The sequence below is a fragment of the Danio rerio genome, chromosome 14 (assembly GCF_049306965.1).
Source record: "Danio rerio strain Tuebingen ecotype United States chromosome 14, GRCz12tu, whole genome shotgun sequence".
Lineage (NCBI taxonomy): Eukaryota > Metazoa > Chordata > Actinopteri > Cypriniformes > Danionidae > Danio > Danio rerio.
In genome coordinates this window covers 45,688,401-45,710,735 of record NC_133189.1, presented here as the reverse complement: position 1 = coordinate 45,710,735, position 22,335 = coordinate 45,688,401, and the positions used below count along the sequence as shown (strand labels likewise).

Below are 22,335 nucleotides of genomic sequence, written 5' to 3'. Positions count from 1 at the left end.
TAGAACTGAAAATGCAGTACATTTTGGTATGTAATTATTATGCAGGGTTCCATTTACTATTAAAATAGCCCAAAAATGCTCACTGGGTCAGCAGGATGACAGAAAACAGGTACATATTAAATGTTAAAGACTTCAAAGGGCACCTACTGTATTATGCTTTTTTTTTTTTTTTTTTTACAAGATTTAAAATAAGTCTCTAATGTCCCTAGAGTGTGTTATAACTCTTTATAACTGCTCCTTTTAGACTTTGATTTAACTTGTGCCGTTTTGGTGACTATCACTTTAAATTCAAATGACATTTTAAAAGAGGGTGGAGCTACAAACACCTGTGCATCAGCTTCAAGAGGTTACCCTTAAATATTGCTTGATGCTATTAGCAGGTTTGGCAGCTGTCCCAGTAGAGAACCCTGAGCTCGGAGAAAGTTGAGGGTTCCCGCCTGGTCGATAGAGCATGTAAGGGGAGTACGAGATCAGGTGGTTCTTGAGAGCTCCCTATGGTAAAAGAAGAAAGGGGTGGATGGGGGGTTTCTTCGGAAAACGAAGATAAGGTAGTCATTTTTGCAAGGCTACTTATAGTGAGTTTGGATTAATCTGATTGGCTAACTAATGATTGTAGATAAGAGATCAGCTGCAGTCAATCATATCACGTGCTCCTCGCGAAATTAGTTTGTGAAACTTCACATAGTGGCAGATTTCAGTGAAAAACTGAATATGTTTTAAAAAACTTGACTTTCATAATGTCTTTTAGTTGATGACATTATCCTCGGCAGGTATGGCTAGAAAACGAATGGCAGATGGCTACTTCTCACTCAGGGGTGTCCGAAATGGGCAGGGCTTTTCCCCTCTGATGTCGTGTACAAAGAGAGAATGTCAATCAAAGTCTTTCTACAGGCTGTTTTTATGAAGTGTCATAATCAAAAAAGGTCACACTTTATTTTGATGGTCCGTTTGTTGAATTTAAGTTACGTTGGATCTACATGATGCATTGGGTTAACGACCCACATCTTAAAAATTAGTTGTTATGAAACACCAACATGGTGCGGCTAAAATGAACTACGATATAAATGACCCTGGGAGTAAGCAAGCAAGTATATGCATGTGAGGCAAGTGTTCGCTAAAATTCCAGTGTGTTTGTTGACCTCAAAAACTGTTGTAAAAGCACACGTCTGGTCCGAGCCTCTCCCCCGTAGAAATGTCAATCTATAGCGATCACTGATTGGCTCCTGTACTAGTAGGCGGGGCTTCATTTGCCATATTGACTGTTCCAAACTATGCGAGTGACATGTTTTTTTATATTCTGTAGACTTTGGATTAAACCACTTATAAAAGGATTTTTGCATAATAAGTCGCCTTTAAGACTTCAGGTGTGAACCCATGTATTGCATGGTTTTGTATTTTTCAATTGTTCCAGAATTGCAGCGTAGATTGAGTGAGCATTTCTTGAAAGCTCCCTTGTTTCAGTTTCTATTAAATTGCATCTTTCTTGTGAGCACTCTTGAAGACTATAGAATACACAAGACGTGCCACTCATATAGTTTTGAATGGGGGGAAAATGTAAATATGGTGAATGAAACTCCGCCTACTAGTACAGGAGCTAATCATCGATCACTATAGAGTGACGATTCTCTGGGGAAGAAACTCGGACCCGCTGTATGTTTTTACAACAGTTTATGTGGTCGACAAACACACTGCAATCTCAGCGAATACTTGCATTAAAGACATAAGCTGCGTCCCAAATGGCACACTATACACTATGCACTAATGCACTATGTACTTATGCACTTACACACTCAACAGGATAGTATATGTATGTAGTGTTGTCCCAAATGGCACACTAATGTTTTTTTACTAAGCGGAAATTCAAACCGTTTCCCTGATGACGTTTGAGGGTTGCCAAATCAGTGAAATAAACAACCGAATAATCAAATAATACCTATCGTGAGTATTGCCGCATTCACCATCGGGAGGCGCTATAATCACTCTCGCAGGAGAATTTTGCTTTCACCATCCAAAATAAATAAAGTTATCCAACATGTGCGTCCGATAGCTCCGCCCCTTCCGCTACGTAAGGAAACCTGCGGTCATTGAGTGCGTGAAGTGTCCATCATTACACACTTCATTTTAGCGGCTGAATGAGTGCATCATCCGGGTAATTAAAGTGCACTTAATTTTTTTAGAGTTTTCAGTGTGAACACACTACTTACACTATTTATACTACAAAATGGCGTAGAATAGTGTATAAGTATGCGATTTGGGACGCAGCTATAATACATTTTTCTTCAAAAAGCTTGAAATAGCATCTTTTAAATGAACCAAAACACTTAAAAACAAAAGTTTTTTGGTTTTGTAGTCTGTAGGAAACAAATGCGAGGTACAGTCCTTCCTTCCAAACTCACATTAAATCATATACACAATCTTGTAAACAAAGTGTCACTGTCAATTCTAAAGGAGATTCGCCATCAAGACCAAGTGAATCACTTCAGAGGAGCAGTGTGATTGGACGAGGCATTATTCTGAGCATGACAATGTGTAGAATGACCATAAATAAGGTTGGTGTCGTGATCTCGTTCCTTTTGAGTCCTTTAATAAGCTTGGCAAACAGATTTGGAGAATTTGATGTTTCCCAAGACAGAATCCTCGTTTCAAAGACGGCCGAAGAGTATTATGACTTGCCTTAAAGAGACTTTGGCACTCTTTTATGACCATTTTAAAAGAAAACATGCTCAATAATTATGCACATCTGAATATAAAGTGTTTATTTTACTACCAATCACTATTAAAACAATTACACGTCCTGCTGTAACAGTTATGCACAAAACATAGTTTGTAATTGGTAAACAGTGCTTGGGGATAAACTATGATACACCCGCTCTTTACAATTGACTTTAACATTGTTGATGTGGCACAACTTAAAAAAAACAACAACAATAACAACAATAGACTGTTGATTAGCTGTTGTCATAATTAAGGCTTGCAAATTAGCAATGGACCAAGAGTTTTTGCTTCACATATCAGCAGCTTTTAAGAATAGCGACAAATTGTTGTATTAATCAGATTTTTGCATGCATGGAGGCCGAGGAGAAGTGTGTTTAGTGTCCATGTACGAGTCTCTGTTAATTAGGTTTAAACAGCAGACGCATATTTGCTTTGATGAAATTAGGAGAGAGAGAGAGAGAGAGAGAGAGAGAGAGAGAAACGTGGGCTGATATGAGAGGATGTTCATACAAACACAATCTGTGCGAAGCTGCTTTCGTTGTCGCTTAGAAACAAGATGAGCTCAGTCAAAAGTGCTCTCTTATGTTTTGAGTTTAAAGGTAACTTTGGTGCTTGATGATTGTCAGAAGATCACACGGCGTATCTGTGGTACTTCATGTGATGTTTTGTAGTGAAATAAACAAAATTGGAAATGGAGTGGCAGATTTTAGCTCTTAATGCTGTTGTGTAGTCTGATTCAAATTAGGGTTTGCTATTAAATGCCTTATGAAGGATGGGCAGCACGGTGGCGCAGTGGTTATCATTTTCGTGTCACAGCAAGAAGGTTGCTGGTTCGACTCGAGGCTGGGCCAGTTGGTATATCTGTGTGGAGTTTGCATGTTCTCCTCGTGTTGGTGTGGGTTTCTGTGATGACCAACAATGTGTCCCCACAGTAAATAAGTGTATACACAAACACACAGACATTCATTAATTTTATTTTGTTATTTTTTCAGAGTTACAGATTATACACATAATAAAGACAGGCACAGTTTGCTTCACTTTCACATTTTTTATTTTCATTTCAATTATTTCATGTGCACACTTTCTAGTTCTTTAACAAGATTTATTGATATTTATTTCTTTGAGTTGAAGTTTCCTGTGGGATCTGAGATGAGTTCAGCGAGGCTCAGTACTCCAGAGACCACATTCTAGCAGATAGATATATACATTAGATTTCACTATCCTGTTGTTGTCTAATTGAAGGAATGCGTCAATAGAACCTCCATTTTAGTACAGGGTAGCGCTCCTTTGAAATGAATGCGGGACCAAGGTGCTGTGGAGGACTGTGGCCATCCAGAGCCAGAGATATACACATACTATTTACACGTATATCTATGATCGGGAGTTTTCCCGGTGGTCAGTATGCAAATATTTTTTTAAAATTTACGAAAGTTATATTTTTACATCACATTCCTACATAGATGGTTAAGTGACCGCACGGGCATTGATGACAAAGAGCATGTGTTTGTGTGCATGGAAATGTATTATCCTCCCTCTCTGTTAAATTAGATCTAATCCGTGTCCTGAAACACACATCCTCTCCTGCTTTCACTTTTCATTCAACGGACGGAGTGATTAATTTGTGAGGGAATCTTCGTTATGAACGATTCGTTCACTTAGTTGACAATAATACAAGTTTCTGCCACTGTAGCGTCTTGTTTTCTTTTCATTTACATTATTTGCTGATTTTATTCAACAAAACTAGCATAAGCCTAGAATTTAGTGTGAGTTACTGCTGCTTTGCCTTATGTTAAATGCAGTAAGCGACGGAATTATCATCAATAACGTTACTTGTTGAGCACCTAAGTTAACCACATACTAAAACGTAAAAAACGAAATCTTACCTATGAAATGTTCTGCCTTTGTGCTTTGTTTTCTTTGTTTGCTCATTACTACATCCGTACACAGCACTAAAGTCCCGCATCTTCACATTGGCTTTAGTCTTGACTTGTGCGGTTGAATGACTTTTGTCCTGGGAGCACTGTACAAATGTGGTGGCGCTATTGATGCATGCTCAGGGTCCGTATGTAATATCTCCGTAATATCTCTGATTCTAGCAGAGGTCCAGCTGCTCTAAAGGACCGGCTCCAACATTTGCCGACACTTTGTTCCTCCTGATCAAACCATAATGCAAATTGGCTGAGGGGGTGTTGGAATATTTATTTATTTATTTATTTTTGTGTATTATTAGTATCTGAATTGCTTGGTTTTGTTTAGAAATTGGTTAAATATCTAAAGTGTATTATTTGAATATGTGCAGATCTAGGCGTCACAGTGGCACAGTGGGTAGCACAATCGCCTCACAGCATGAAGGTCGCTGGTTCAAGCCTTAGCTGGGTCAGTTGGTATTTCTATGTGGAGTTTGCATGTTCTTTCCATGTTCGCATGGGTTTCCTATGGGTGCTCTGGTTTCCCCCACAAGTCCAAAGACATGTGGTATCAGTGAGTTGGGTAACCTAAATTGTCCGTAGTGTATGAGTGTGAACAGGAGTGCATGGGTGTTTCCCAGTGATGGGTTGAAGCTGGAAGGGCATCTGCTGTGTAAATCATATGCCAGATAAGTTGGTGGCCCCTTCTGCTGTGGTGACCCCAGATGAATAAGCCAAAGGAAAACGAACGAATGAATGAATGAATGAATGTTTAGACAATGTATTTATAATTTCTGTGCATAATTTCTATGTATTTATAGAATACAAATGTATAAACAATAAATTAATAATTCATATCAGCTTAATAAATTACAATTAAATCTTTTTAAATGAATCCAAAAAAAAAAAAATGTGTATGCATGGTTAGCAAATTATGAGGTCACTTATGTCCATATGCTCAAGGAAACTGTGCGTCTATAAAGCCAAATATCACGTCTCACAATGAATTGACATTCACTACTAGTGATGAGTTATTTGACGATGCATCTGTGAACAAAACTGCTCTGAATACAAAAGCCATCAAACTGTCTTCAGATCAGCTCCATGTCTGCCTAATGAAGAGTGTCTGTCTGTCAAGCTGCAGAAAGCGCAGCTCTAGAGGCCTTTAATAAGGTTAAGGAGACGTGCAAACACATGTAGGATTCGGCTGCGATTAGCCTGTGCTCTGTAAAACAGATGACAGCAAAAACATCGCGTCATATCAAAAGAGAACCAGGTCTCTGCTTTGTGTATAACACTGGCTGAGAACAAAACTAACTGCCGCAGACAGGGGCAATTAGGGAGAACTCATTTAAGCCTTCAATCAAGTCAGTTCATGTAGTTCTTTGTCCACTCCGGCTGTAAACTGGCATTGGAAAATTGGGAGCGGTTTAGTGAGCGGTAAAGATATTGAGTGCGAGAGGAGGTAAGTGTGATTAATCTGCTGAATTACACATCCACTGTTAAATGCGTTGGCAGATTGGCTCCCCTGCGACCGTCTAGCGTCTTCTGTCATGTATGGTGGAAGGAATATGGGAAATGTGGGACTACGAGCTAAATTCTGGGAAATAGGATCTCAGAGAAGCTATGTATTATAGATATACAATCAGTCAGCTTGGGAAAATGTTACCCTCTTTACAGACAGAAGCAGTCTTGTGTTATTGCATTTGCACATATTTAGATTTGGAGCTTGAAGAGCGATGGCTGGTGTCACGGCAGGTTTGAAAACAGCGATGGCTGCTGGACGGTTTTAAGTGTAAGACAGTCCATTTAAAAATGTGGCAGGGGATGAGAATATCAGCCACTGACATGTCGTTTTTTTCATTTTTTCCATTACCGCATACAGTGTCTTTGACTGATACTCGCACACTTGATACTGTAAATATGCAAGTAAAGCTGTGAGAACTGTCTTTATTGTTTAACCTTTTGACCTTTTGCTCAAAATGTTAACAAAATGAGAACAAACTATAGCAAATTCAGCAGTTTAATCAACAAACACTCAGATGTAATGATGTTGTGAGTATGCAAATGATATATTATATCCCCACTACCCCCACGCTTCCCCTATACTCAACCCTCAAAGGAAACAATCTACAATTTTACATTTTCAAAAAAAACTTGATTGTGTGTGATTTACAGTATAAGAATGTTTACCCGGTTTTGGACACAAGTCCCCATGAGTGTGTGTGTATTCAGATTTGACTTCCCACAGGGATATAAAAACATGTACTTTTAACATTTGTTTTAATTATCATGTATTAATTAATTCATTCATTTTCTTGTCGGCTTAGTCTCTTTATTAATCCAGGGGTCGCCACAGCGGAATAAACCGCCAACTCATCCAGCATATTTTTTATACACTCACACACTACGGACTATTTAGCCTACAAAATTCACCTGTACCGCATGTCTTTGGACTGTGGGGGAAACCGGGGACTGTGTTCTCATCTGCCAGTCACATGGCAGCAACCTAATGCATTTAGGCATGTAGACATGGTCAAGACGATCTGCTGTAGTTCAAACCGAGCATCAAAATGGGGAAGAAAGCTGATTTAAGTGACTTTGAACGTGGCATGTATGTTGGTGCCAGACAAGCTGGTCTAAGTATTTCTGAAACTGCTGATCTACTGGGATTTTCACGCACAACCATCTCTAGGGTTTACAGAGAATGGTCCGAAAAAGAGAAAATATCCAGTGAGCGGCAGTTTTATGAGCACAAATGCCTTGTTGATGCCAGAGAGCAGAGTAGAATGGCCAGACTGGCTCGAGCTGATAGAAAGGCAACAATAACTTAAATAACCACTCGTTACAACCGAGGTATGCACAAGAGCATCTCTGAATGCACAACGCATTCAACCTTGAGGCAGATGGGCTACAGCAGCTGAAGACCACACCGGGTGCCATTCCTGTCAGCTAAGAACAGGAAACTGAGGCTACAATTCGCACAGGCTCACCAAAATTGGACAAGAGAAGCTTGGAAAGATGTTGCCTAATTTAATGAGTCTTGATTTCTGCTGCAACATTTGGATGGTAGGGTCAGAATTTGACATCAACAACATGAAAGCATGGATCCATCCTGCCTTGTATCAATGATTTGAGCTGGTGTTGTAATGGTGTGGGCAATATTTTCTTGGCACACTTTGGGCCCTTTAGTACCAATTGAGCATCGTGTCAACACCACCCCCTACCTGAGTATTGTTGCTGACCATGTCCATCCCTTTATGACCACAGTGTACTCATCTTCTGATGGCTACTTTCAGCAGGATAACATACCATGTCATAAAATGCAAATCATCTCGTACTGGTTTCTTGACCATGACCACTGTATTGGCCTCCACAGTCACCAGAGCTCAATCCAATAGAGCATCTTTGAGATGTGGTCGAATGGGCGATGCGCATCATGTGCTGACAAACCATGTAAATATAGACCAAACTCTGAGGAATATTTCAAGTACCTCGTTGAATCTATGCCACGAAGGATAAAGGTGTACCTAATATAGTGGCCAGTGAGTGTATTAAATATATTTGACAGTACAAGTTGAATATATGTTAAGATTTTTTGTAATGTATTATTTTTTAAAAATATGCATTTACACACAAACACACATAATCGTATTTGTTTTATTAGAAATTTTAGGAAATAAATTGGATACCGCAATAACCAGACTAAATGATGAAAGAATTATTATCAAGTAAACAAAAGTTTGTCATGCATGAATATCTGAATAAATTCAGTTCATCTGGAATGTTTATGCACACCACAAAATATGCAGTGGTATATGTTATCATGTCTTTTCAACACAACATCTCTGCATTCAGAATATTAGCATAGAAACAAGACTCTGTCGGTACTCCTGTCAGAGATGCGCCTCCGTAGTCTATAATTTCATGTTTTCCGTATTGACACATATACAAATATGTCATAACAGCTGTTGTGTCTTTACTTCTCCCTCCATTCGGCTTCTCAGAAATCTTTTCATCCTCTGATCATGCCCACACAATTTATTTTCCTTCCACCCTTCGTCACGCTCAAACAAACGAACACGATTTTGAAATCAAACTGTACAATTATTCCTCTTTTTAATGCATTAGGCGTGATGGTTATTCGCTCTGATTCAGATTTCGCATACAATTTCAATGACGTGATCGCTGACCGGATTGTGCCAATTTCATTACCATCAGTCACATATTTTCACACCTTCATAACACATTAGCTTCAGTCTGTGTTGCTTCTTTAACATGCATCTCAAATGTCTGCTCGTGTTATTCACCCTCCTATTTTTGATGTTACAAAGAGCAAAGTTGGATTGTTTCAATGCCTCTCGATGAAAACTGGCTGTCTGCTGTCAAGTGTGTTTTGTCAGGCCACTAAACAGCAAGAGCTCTACACAGCATGCTGACATTATAGAGCTGTATTCAAATTCATTCTCAATGCTCTCACAAAGGCAAACAAGCCTAGATCACAGTGAAGCAGAGCTCAAATGGAGAAGACATGCTTGAAACATAATAACAATGTGTATGTTTTATATTAGGGTTGCTAGCTACTTTGGATTTGTTTTGGATTTCATGAATGATTTCTCCTTTAGGTTGGAAAGTCAGATGCATGGGTGTGGAGAGTTTGTCCAGCGTAAGATTAATTTCTGTCAGCCCAACGACGGAATCTATTGATGGTCAAAGGTTAAATGCATGTAAGCCTTTTTAGTTCTTCTGAAAAGAATACTGTTCATTCATTTATTTTCTGCTGTTTTCCGGGGCTTTGTCGCGGGGGCAGCAGTCTTATGAGAGAACCCCAGACTTCCCTCTCCCCTGGCACTTCGTCCAGCTCCTCCGGGGGGATCCCGAGGCGTTCCCGAGAGACATAGTCCCTCCAGCGTGTCCTGGGTATTCCCCGAGGTTTCCTCATTCCTCCCGGTGTGACATGCCTGGAACAACTCCTTATGTAGGCGTCCAGGAGGCATCTGAAACAGATGCCTGAGCCACCTCAGCTGACTTCTCTCGATGTGGAGGAGCAGCGGCTCTACTCAAAGCTCTTCAAGAGTGTCAGAGCTCCTCACCGTATTCATAAGTGTGCGCCTTGCCACCATGCGAAGGAAACTCATTTCGGCCATTATCCGAGATCTTGTCCTTTCAGTCATGACCCAAAGCTCATGATCATAGGCGAGAGTAGAAACAGATTGACCGGTAAATCGAAAGCTCTGCCTTTCGGCTCAGCTCCTCCTTTGCCATAATGGACCGGTACATCGATCACATTACTGCTGCCGCTGCACCAATCCTCCTGTCAATCTCATGTTTCATCCTTCCCTCACTCGTCAACAAAACCCAGAGATACTTAAACTCCTCCACCTGGGGTAAGGACTTTCCTCCAACCTGGAGGTGGCAAACCACCTTCTTCCAATGGAGCACCATGGCCTCAGACTTGGAGGTGCTGATTCTCAGAATTCGATTATTTATTAGAATTTATCTTTGTTTTCAACTCTGACTACAATTTTAATCTGACTACAATTCAATCTGACTACAATTTTAATTGACCATCAAATTTAGAAATTGTGTTTCTCATTAGGAATAGGTCACATTTGTTAATCATGAATCAATTTAGACTTTTGATGTATATCTGATCCCATACTCTTCAGTTATACATTCATTAGGTACTCAGTGTCGCACAGTTTACACGCCCTGGCGTTTACGAGTTTCTCACGGACATGATCTTGACATTCTAAAGTTAGTCAGATAACTAATAGGGTTAACTAATAACCAATTAGTCCGGTTGCCTCCTACTTACTTGTACACCACCACGTACTAATAAAACTCCTGCAGCTTCCAGATGGAAATCCGACAGGTTTTTTATTAAATTTCCCAAATTTACTTGAGAACGAGCCCCCAATTGTTACGTCCCGGTGGGGGCTCATCCGGGAATGTTAGACATTTAATTTGGTTACTTTAATACCCCTTTGCACTTTATTTTATTTTATCATTTTGTTTTTGTGATTTTTAAATAAATATCCAAGTAACCAAATTAAATGTCTAACACAACATATAATGTTCAAACCAGCAAAGAAGTTCAAAATAAACAAAAATAATATACATAGCGGTGGGTAAGCTAAGGAAGTTAAACGAAAAAATGATCCTCCAAAGCAGTCTCTCAAACACACCTTGGCAACTCCCTAAATAAGCCGTAAGATTAGACGCACATGCTGCACCATAATGATTCGCCTATTAAGAAAAAGAAAGCAAAAGCCATGAAACAGAACAAACCAATCACAAACCCATAACATAACCGACAGTGTTTTCAAATTTTGTGCCTGATTTTTACCATGTTTTCAGGTCTTACATGCAGCCATACATAGCTCTGGCTACATAGTTTTTGCTCTATAGAAATGTATACAGGGGTACATAGTCACAATGAGTCTGTGTTGTAACCTTGGCATATGGGTTTTTGAAAAAATATCTTATTTGTAGTTTGTAATGTAGCGGTCTTTCAATGTTAATCAAAAAAGCACATGAGAAATAAGGATGTTATTTCAAACCAGTGACCTTGCTGTGAGGTGACAACTGAGTGACAACTGTGAGTGTGACAACTGAGTTACTGTGTATTGGACTGAGCCACAAAATATTTTTGTTAATGAAAATAAATTTGGATCCCAACTTCTCTCAACTCGAGCTAATGACAAAGCTTCTAATAACATTAATATTAAACACGCAGCACATCAAATTAATTGCTGGTGCCACCCTCTGTTGAGCTTATTGGCACCGGTACACCTTGTTATATTGACCTTAATGTAACATTATTCTGCTGTTATGGCATATTTTTCATTTATACGACAAGAAAATTAAAATCCACTCTCTACTAAATCAGGATCCTTTCCCTCCATATTTCAATTTAAATATTTTACGGTGGGTCTTCAGATATATTATACCCGTCTACATGGCTCCTGGAATGAAAAAGTTTGGAAACTTCTGACTCAGAAGATTGTGTTTGCTGTAGAGTCCAACCAGAAGCTGTTCACATTCCTAATCCATCAAAGGTTTTCTCGTGTGGATCACAGCTACAGGTTCCAATCAGTTTGTGTCATGAATAAGTAGTCTACTGAGGTTTGACTGCTAGACCTTCGGCACTTAAGTCTACTTGTACATACCTATGAATAAAACATTTGCTTATCAATAGCTCATCTGATGCACAGGGACAAGAGTGGTACAACGCAAGTGCCGAAATAATGGCCTGTCATCTCACTGCGCCAACCGTAGCAAGGCATAATGACTGGTAATGCTAATGGAGGTCTAATTTCCAACGCTGCTCTTCAGGGTGGAAAACAAGGGCACTGCCTCCATAAATAAGAGTGCATGTGGCATGTTTTTGTGTCGGAAATTACTGTTTGTCATTGAGGGGATAATAGCTCGTTTGTGGAGGGCAAACTGTTTTTGTGCTCTGATAAATGGAATCAAAGTTTCACCATAACCTAAGATTCTGCTTGCGTTGGCTGATTTTAGGCTACTTGGTTGATGTGTTTTGTTTTGGATGGCATCACAAGTTTGGGCTTGGTACAATTTGTTTTTTATAGAAAAGATTTTTCAACAAATGTCCTAAGCTTACTAGGGTGTTTTTTTACATTCAGATTTGGGAATTTAGCTGAGGCTTTTGTCAATAGAGACTTACATTTGAGGAGGCATTCAACAATTCAACAAGAAGAGGCAATACACAGAGGAAATGATAATTATACAAAGGAACTGTTAGTGCTCCATTCATACGTAAACAGATGCAGCAGACTGGTAATGTAAGCTCGTGCCACAAGTCGCTGCATTCGAAAGTTCAAGCTTGCGAAATTGCATCATGTGACTTTGTGAAACCAATCAAAGATCACAATCTCTCTGTTCAAAAATTTTAAATATGTCTCTTTTTTTAATGTCTAATCATTTTGTTAATCTTGCCCCTTTTTGCAGAATTATGACAACATTTTGCCAGCTTAAACTCTAGTGTGACCGCAGCATAAGGGCAAGGGAGAAGAGTGTTTTTATAGGCAGTTTGTCAAGCACTCTCACCTATGTAAAGCACACTTTATAAAAGGATAGTGGAAAATGTGATTTCAAATAAATTAAAACATTAAATATTACATTATTTAATAACTTTAAATATTGTTATTTTAATTTTAAAGTAACTTTTAACTACATTTATTCATGTTATGGTAATAGCAGCTTATCCGATATCCTGCTGAATAGTTCTCTTTGCTTAACCTTTCCATCCCGTGTCAATGCAGGTCAGTCAGCATGGATACGGTATTTAAAGGTGCAGTATGAAAGTTTGACATCCAGTATTTGAACTACGTATTGCAGGCCTGGTTCCAAACACACAAGCACAGGTTGCAGGATTGACAACACCAACTAAAGGCTGATTTAAGTTGTGTTCTAAATAATAAAAAAAAAAAAAGTGCGCGATAGAAGGAATATTTTCCATATTAAAAGGAGTTTTTGTCCTAACCAAAACCTGAAATTTATATTTTAGAAACAGCTTCTATTTCTTGCAGCTGAACATTATTGGATAAACCAATAATGATGACCTCAGGTGAACTGTGACTTAGTCCAAGCCAACACATATCAGTAATTCAGCATGTACAATTAATCATGTTTAAGAGATTTAATATGCATTAATTATATTATAAACCTTACTATTTTGTTGGAGTGCAGTGAGTGCACTATTCTGTGCTTCTGAATGGCTGTACTTCTATTTCTGTCATGTTTCGTCTGGTGTAAACAGCCAAATTGCTTATCACTGCCAATCTTGCCACGTATCGTGTTGTTAGGACACAGAGTAACATAGTAACCTGCTCACCTAATGTTTGCGTTTACAATATTGATTTTATTTGCTAATTAATAACCTCGTGTGGAACTCTGAATCTGCATCTCATTTCAGAGGTTTTTACTGTCCAACAGAGGTCGAATTTTACGTCACAGATGCATATCTCTTATTTTCACATCCCAACGTTGACAAGTATGGCATCGTAGCAATCTTTATATTACATCGTTAACGTAAAAATGTGGTAAATGCATACCTGCACAGACAATGTTATTATTTTAATACAGATCGCCAGCCTCAGCTTGCACCATTAAATGTACACCATAGTCGAAAAAAAAATAACAGTATACAATATAATAATTTGGCCGAAGCAGTGGTGCAGTAGGTAGTGCTGTTGCCTTACAGCAAGAAGGTCGCTGGTTTGAGCCTAGGCTCAGTTTGCGTTTCTGTGTGGAGTTTGCATGTTCTCCCTGCCTTTGCGTGGGATTCCTCCGGGTGCTCCGGTTTCCCCCACAGTCCAAAGACATGGGTGAATTGGGTAGGCTAAATTGTCCGTAGTGTATGAGTGTATGTGTGGATGTTTCCCAGAGATGGGTTGCGGCTGGAAGAGCATCCACTGCGTAAAAACTTGTTGGATAAGTTGGCGGTTCATTCCGCTGTGTCGACCCCGGATTAATAAAGGGACTAAGCCGACAAGAAAATGAATGAATGAATGAATGAATATAACAATTGTTTTTTACATCAGTAAATAAAACAAGTGATCAAATCAAGCTTAAATGTTATGTATTTGTGTGTGTGTGTGTGTGTGTGTGTGTGTGTATTATCTATGACCAGTGCTAAGTTCTCTGTAACAACATGGAACAGGGATATTCCTCTTACAATAGCAATACAACAACAGGTATGGCTACTTGGACTATACCACCTTGATGTTAACCCAAAGGGGGAGAAGAGGTGGAATCGTCTTTTTACATTTATATGTGAACAAAAAAACACTTTTAAATTGATAGTAGGTAAACAAGAGGAAAATTTAGTGAAATCAATATACTTGCTTTGATCAAGTTACACTTTGACATGATAAAAGGGTTGCTAAGGGAGCTACAGTAATAATATTGACCCTAAAATGGTTATTAAAACAGCTTATATTCTTGCCAAAATAAAACAAGATTTTCTTCAGAAGAACAAACATTATAGGAAACTCTGTGAAAAATGCCTTGCTCTGTTAAACTCAAATTCGGGAAATGTTTGAAAAAGAAACAAAAAATCACAGGAGGGCTAATAATTTTAACTTCAACTGTACATCTCGCATTTGGTCCATCCAGACTCCTTAAACCCTTATCAGCCTCCAGACTCTGGAAATAATGAGTCCGCTGAGGTCAACTTGAGTTTGTTGGAGAAGTATGCATAACCCAGCGCAGCAGCAGGGCTCTGGGCAGGCCGTAGAGGTGGACAGTAACCATATGCCATGTGTTGAGTGTCAAATAGACAGGCGGGCAGCCAGTTGCAGCCTGCTGGACTGTGAGGACATGGCATTTTCCTATCGTGGGTGGACAAGGCCAGGTCGGTGTGATATGGAATGCGAGCGACAATAGTGCTTTTCATCACAGGGCTTCTTCTGACCATAAACAGCAGATCAGCTCACCCACTGTGCGCGACAAAAGAGAGCATCCATATGTGTATATAACAAGAGACAGGCCTTTGCATCGCACATGCTGATTATCCGAGGAAGTTCGGTCTGCAGAAGTATCATGGACTTAGGATTCAAAGAGCCGGCGTTTTCCACTGTGTGCTGAATCAGATTATCCAGGTCTGCTTTTTAAATGTTACATGACCTGTCTGTCTGCTTTACAGGCTTTGATCAGCTGGTATTCATGCTGCTAAGTTGGAGTTTATTTTAGTGACATGAAATTGTTGGTTGTAGGTAAAACGCTGTGTTAGAGCTCTGCGGTGGTGGTCTGTGGCTCAGATTTGACTTGTCTTTGAATACTGTATGATGCGCACATCTAGAATGTTTCTGACTGTGTTTAACTCTGGGGTTTCTGTGTTCTAAATTCACTTACGAGAAATCATTCTTGTAGTTTAGATTTAAGGTTAGTGTTACATTTTGAACCAGATCTGGAGAAGGAAAGCTCTTAAATTGTGACAGAAAAATGTGTCGATTGGAGAAAAGAAGAGACTGCTTCATTCTAGTTGTAATGTTTAAATGTTTTCCTATTTTAATTTTTTATAGGTGGGCATAGATTATTATTAAATCTAAGTTAATCTTACTGTAATATTGAAATTAATCTAGATTAATGGCTCATTTGAATTCTGCTGACGGCATTCAGAAAATGTGTGTTACCCAAATAATGACTAAAAGTAAGTCTTTGAGAAAGGGTTTCTCAAGCCAGGTGGCGCATTAGACCAGCGGCTTATCTCCTATTTCCAAAATGCATCACAAACTGCTTGAGAAACTGTTCTACTATATTAATTGGTGATGAAAATAAATGATGTTCAATAAGATGTACTTGTGTCTACTTACTGTTTATTCAGTTAAACATGAATATTGAACTGTAGGCCTACATCAGCTTGAGTAAAGTCATAACTGAACTAAACAGAAATGGAATTAGGACATGTGGAATATGCATATATTAGTGACATTATTGAAGTAAAAACCGTGATCAAACTATAACCATCATGTAGGACTTGTCGCCATATTTTCGGACAAGATCTACATGTGGCTGTCAGTAAAGAACTGTATACACTCACACATCGCAAAGTTTTTTTCTTTCCATTTGACGTGCGTTATTAAATTCCATAACACTCTCACCAGTCCTTACTCCTTTGCGTCTAATACCCCAGTTTGTCACAGGGGCATGAATGATATGTTTATGAGTGAAAGTGAAACTGCCGAACTGCAGTTAAAGTCACCCAAAATGACAAGAAACTCTTACATTAAAAGCACCCGGTCCATTTTATTTGTATATGTTTTACTCAAACACATAAACTGATAGTTAGATGTGTAGCTAACATTAATCAGATTCACTCTAGTGAACTGCATCAACGTTAGCACCTCAGTTTTGATGTGGTAATTTCACAGTAGGAATACACACAGGTTTGAAAACTCGTTCTCGCCACAGTGCAATTCGGCCAGGTATACATCCACGCTAAAATATTAAGGTAAAAGTCATCATAGCTTGCGTAGAATAGACCCAGGTCCCAACCCATCTTTGAGAATAGATTAATGGAGAAATTGTTTTTATCGTGCAATAAGAGTTTCGCGTTAATGCTGCACGTTAAGGCCGACAATCGTCCACCACAAATTTTTTTGACATTATTACTATTTCTGTTATGACAAAGCTGAATTCTCAGCAGCCATTATAACATACCATTCATAAATAAGTTTTTAATTGAGGGATCATAAACCAGTCTTAACTAAACAAGGAAATAGTTAAATTTTTGAGCATTTTGAACAATCTTGTCATTATTACATTACATTATGTTACAGTTCAATGAATCAAAGAAATGGCATGGTGGCTCAGTGGTTAGCACTGCCGCCTCACAGCAAGAAGGTCACTAGTTTGAATCCTGGCTGGGCCAGTTGGCATTTCTATGTGAAGTTTGCACATTCTCCCCGTGTTAGTGTGGATTTCCTCTGGGTGCTCCAGTTTCCCCCACAGTTCAAAGACATGCTCTATAGGTGAATTGAATAAACTTAATTGTCTGCTCTGTATGTGTGTGAATGAATGTGTATGGATGTTTCCCAGTGTTGAGTTGCAGCTGGAAGGGCATCTGCTAAAACATATGCTGGATAAGTTGGTGGTTCATTCCACTGTAGCAACCCCTGTGGAAGTAAAAAGAATTAATAAATTTAAATAGCAAAATTCACGTTATTGCCCATTAATAAATTGATATTCTAGATTAAAACTTCCATCATTGTATAGTAGACTGTACTGTCTGACTGTATGTAATTGTATTATTTTGACTTGTTCCCACAAGCAAAAATATAATACCAACACGCAATGGCACTTCTAGAGAAAACACACATTGATATAATTGGATAATTGACCCAAAACATTTTACTTACTGAGTTATAACCATTGTGACAACTCACTCGTGTGACAACTCACCCCAGGCTGCCTTATACAGATTCCCGCTGTGCGTTTCAAATCCACAGAACTGTATCTGCAGGGAGCTGGTGTGTGTTTCTGCATGTGTGTGTGTATATTTGACGTGGGAGGTTGTAGGATTTCTGTAGGCATGCCAGACCCTGTGCCGTCTGGGCCTGAAGAAGTGGTGCAGGGTCCTGGCAGTGGACAACGAAACACGCGCCATCCAATTGCCTCTGATTGGAGGAAAAGCCTCTCTGTGAGTCCTCGCCAGAGGCTCATTTCCGCAACTGTTTTTGTTTTGAGCCGATTCAGCACAATTTCTGTCAAACACACAAATCACTGAGCAGCGAGTGCGTGAGCTGGAACTCGTAATGGGACAAAGAGACCGAACGCGAGATTATTTTAAACTGAATCAGGTTTTCACCACAGATCATTTGTGAGTTTTAAATGAGACATGTTACACCAATAATGCAGCATTATGTACAATAAATCTTGGGTAGAGTGTCTGTGACATTTTAGCTCTAAATACCAGCAGATCATTTGTAAAAGCCTTTGTTTGGGTGTGAGGAAAAATGAATTGTTTTTGTGTGAGTTGCTTTAAATGCAAATGAGCTGCTGCTTTGCAGAGGAGGATAGAGTCTTTACACACAATTCTGACACCCCAGAAACAACAAAACAAACAAATCTCAGAAGATATTTCAGAATGTTTAGTGGATAAAATTGTGTAGTCGTTGTGTATTAAAGTAGATTAGCATGTTACTGCTCTGTTCTGATGTGCTGCCCTTTGCTAATAAACATTACACATTAATTAACATTACTTGTACAATTCTCTTATCTTTACAGAAAACTTAAAAACCTGTCACCTGACTGTTAGTTTATAATAAATGTGTGTTTATTAACTATGCTGACAGTGACGTTTTCAGGATAATTTGAGTTGAGCTCTGGTGTCTGTAAATGCAATCAGAGACAATAGTATACTTTAGCCTTATTAGCAATAAAGCATTTAAACCTCATTAACTTTTATATTATTGCTGAATGCAGGAACATACACAACAGGAAGGCAAGGCAAGTTTATTTATATAGCACATTTCATACACAGTGGCAATCCAAAGTGTTTTATATAAACAGGAATATAAAAAGACAAGTATAAATAAAATAGAAATAAATAATATAAAGCAGATGAAAACAGCATAGAGACAGTTTTTCCATATTTCAACACTGGTGTATCATATTTTCTCATTTTACTCTGGGACTTCCCTATTCTGGTGATCACCCCCGCCCTCTGTGGAAATATTCGGTACCTATTAATCTACTGGACGTTTTCATCTAAAAAATCAGAAAGTTAAACTTAAGTTCATTACGTGCCCCGCAATTTCAACTTTCTTCTAGAAGTAAATTGCACGGCCGCTGATTTCTATGCCCTCCCAGGAGTGTATCGCTTTAGCTAGCCAAACGTAATAAAAGGGTTGATCTTAGTCAGATACCAGGGACTTTCTTCCAGTTCTCGATTATGTTTTATTGGAGTAAAAAGTGAGATCCCATGACATTCTATATGCCTATGTAAAATAAAAAAAGCATATGCTGTCCTTAGTGCCATCATCTTGAGCTTAAAGAGCGAATAGAAAAAATAGGTTACGATGACGAGGTTATTTATTTTGTTGTCAAGTAAAAACATATTGGTGTTTGTTGATTTTACATAAATGAATGTTTTCCTCTCACACAAGCACTGCAGGTAAAATTAGACAGTGATGTTCTGTTGTTTAGGCAACTGTTGTTTGTGCATGTAAAAATAAATTCCTCTAAAGATATTTTCAAGGGTCAAAGAAAGCTGTTGATAGGAGAACAATCTCTGTTTAGCGAGAAAGTAAACTGAAACTATCGTGGTGTTCATTTAGTCTACTCCGTAATATTAGTCACAATTATAATAATATTTGTTTTATATGTATAGATTTTCTGGTCGAACACTGGTTGAACTCTAGGAGTGTTCCTTTAAAGGACAGTGATATATAAAAAGAAACAAGCGTGTTTTTACACATACAGAAAAAGTCTTGCCAAAACTAAGTCGAGCCGCGATCACACTCGATTTTAAGCTTGCTAAATTCGGTTGTTTAGCGCTGCAAAAAGAGGACGTTAAAAAAGCAAGTGATTGTTCCATATTTACATTTCTGTACAGAGAGGTTATATTTTGAACTTCTATTAGTTTCACGCAATCATGTGATGCATTTTTGCAGGTCAGAGTTCACCAAGCTTAAACTTTGCAACACAGCAAACTGCAAAACTTGTCGCACAAGCTTGCGTTTCCAGTTATGCGTATGAATGGAAGTCTATGGGGTGAAAAGTGCAGTGTGACCACGGCTTAACTGGGTTATCCTTTTCACATTTTCTAGGTTGGTGGATGAACCGGTGACCCGATTATAGCACTTAAGCATGAAAAAAGACATATTTTCATGATATCTCCCATTCAGCGTATCTGACACTACGATCTAGTTATCTGATGAACCATAAACAACCAGAATTAATCACACAGACAGTGGATTAAACACACACACACACTGAGCGAGAGAGATTGAAGTAAGACTGAAAAATGACAGTGAATTAAGAGGAAGCCTGAGGAGGGGACGCGTTCAAGCCGTGCCGAGGCATTAATTCAGTTTCTGCTCTGGGGAACACAGCATACAGAATTTCTCATTGAGACACATCTCAGGTTGTGTTTGTTTTGGCTGTGTGTCATGGCCGCATGGGCCCGGGCAGCCGGATGTGTTTATTTCTGCACAGATGTCGCTTGAGATTATGCGGCAGTGACTAGGTGACAGTATGTCGTCACGGTCAGTTAGTAAGAGTCTCGAAGGAGGCCTTGAGTACTGGAGATGATGGAGCTAATCAGGGATGGGATTGAACTGGGAATTTATGTCATCTTGTTGTATCTCACATTGAGTACATATACTGCTAGTATTCCCAGTCTAATATTTAGCTGCTCAATGTTTTTTGCTTAGCTTATTTTGATATACTGCTGATAATATTTGAAACTGGTTATACATTTTTGAAAACTCTATGTAAAAATAAAAAAATAATCTATAATTGAACTTTTTCTTATGATGAAAATACAGATTTTTTTCCAGTGTCACTTCTTCAGTCCTCAGTTTCACGTGATCCTTCGTATAATATTAGGTTCGTTCGACTTCATGCAGTGCTACACAGACCAATTGGAATCTGTCTTAAAGCGGTGCATGCCCGTTAGAAATTTTGTTCGGCTTGACGCTGTGACGATGCCATGTGACTGTCACATGTGGCATTAAAGTAACACGACGAAGCTGAGAGATCAAACGATTGATTCAGCTGGTTCAGCATCTGAAGGGTGACTGCAGGAACCACGATGATGACACCGATTTAACACGATTGGCTGGATTCACGGCATGAAAATAACCATGTGTGTTTCGGGTTTATTATAGGACAACTTACATCTCACAAACAATTCCCTTTTATTCCATCTCTATCTTGTACATGTCATGCTAATTCAAAGACTTCAAATATTTTACTGCAGTAGGCCTAATCATCTTTTATGTTAAATAATTTGTTTATAAAGGCTAGATTGTTTGCATTGGTTTATTTATAGGATTTAAATGATATATTTTAAGTGAGTAACAAAATATCAACTCAAATCGTACCCACTTATTATATTATAGCAATATAATAGCCATCATTGATCATGCCACCCTATAATGTTTTAGATAAATAATTATTCTAGAAAATAATTCTAAAATAATTTCTATTTATAAAATGATTTTATCCTGTCAAGCCATTTACAGAAATTTAAAAGTAACATTGAATAATCTTGCTCTTTCTGTGAAATTTCTACTGAAAATGTAGCTCACTTGTTTTGGGAATGTCCTTTAGTTCAATCTTTTTAAGTTAATGTGAATGCTTTCATAAATAGTTGTAATCATTTTTTATTAACAAACAACTTGTTTTTTATTTTATTTATCAACTGTATTATAATTGTTTTAATGTGTATGCATACAAGTAGAGTTAGCTTGTTTTGACACTTTATTTAAATGATTGTTGCTAACAAATATCTTGAATTCTATTGGACTGCCGTGAATATAGGATTTTACGGTGAATGTAATGTTGATTTACAAAGCTGATCAGTATTTTCATACATATATTGCCATTCAATATTTAAAGTTGGTAATATATATATATATATATATATATATATATATATATATTTATCTAGATTAATCTCACTGTAATCTTGAAATTAATCTAGATTAAAATATATATGTAAAAATAAAGTATAATCTTTTTCAGTGTCATTCATCCAGTTCTCAGTATTACGTGATCCTTCATATAATATTACAGTATCTTTTGAACTGCTTCTCAGAAAACATTTCTATTATTAACATTAAAATGCTTATTTGTTGCGGCAGAAATTGTGAGATATTTTTACAGCATTCTTTGATGAATTAAAAGTATAGCAATGATTTAAAACAGAGCTATTTTGTAACCATGCAAAAGTCTTTCATTTTTAATTTACTAAAAATGTTCTGTGCGTAAGTAAATACATTTGCATTTCAAAGCGTATGCAGTTTATTAACGTTGATTGTTTCTTAACTAGATTCAAGGACCTGAGATTGAATCCTCTGAAAATGGACAAACACTTTAAATTCATTACATAGCAATGGTATAATGGACTTCTGTAAATGTAGGATTTTGTAGGCAGTTAGTGTTGATTCACAAAGCTGATCAGTATTTTCATACAGTTGTGAAAAACTATGGCATATGCTATATTAATGTACACTTT

General features: G+C 38.1%; 1 protein-coding gene across 11 annotated transcripts in view; it reads left to right on the top strand.

The window, feature by feature from the left end:
* drp2 (dystrophin related protein 2) overlaps positions 1 to 22,335 on the top strand; it is a 336,153-nt gene that overhangs the window by 138,574 nt on the left and 175,244 nt on the right. For 5 of the 11 annotated variants that reach the window (XR_012389524.1, XR_012389523.1, XR_012389522.1 and 2 more), the window contains exon 1: positions 14,833 to 15,250. The exons of 5 other annotated variants lie outside the window; for them this stretch is intronic. The gene's annotated coding sequence lies outside the window, so the exon portion shown is untranslated. 11 annotated transcript variants of the gene reach the window in all.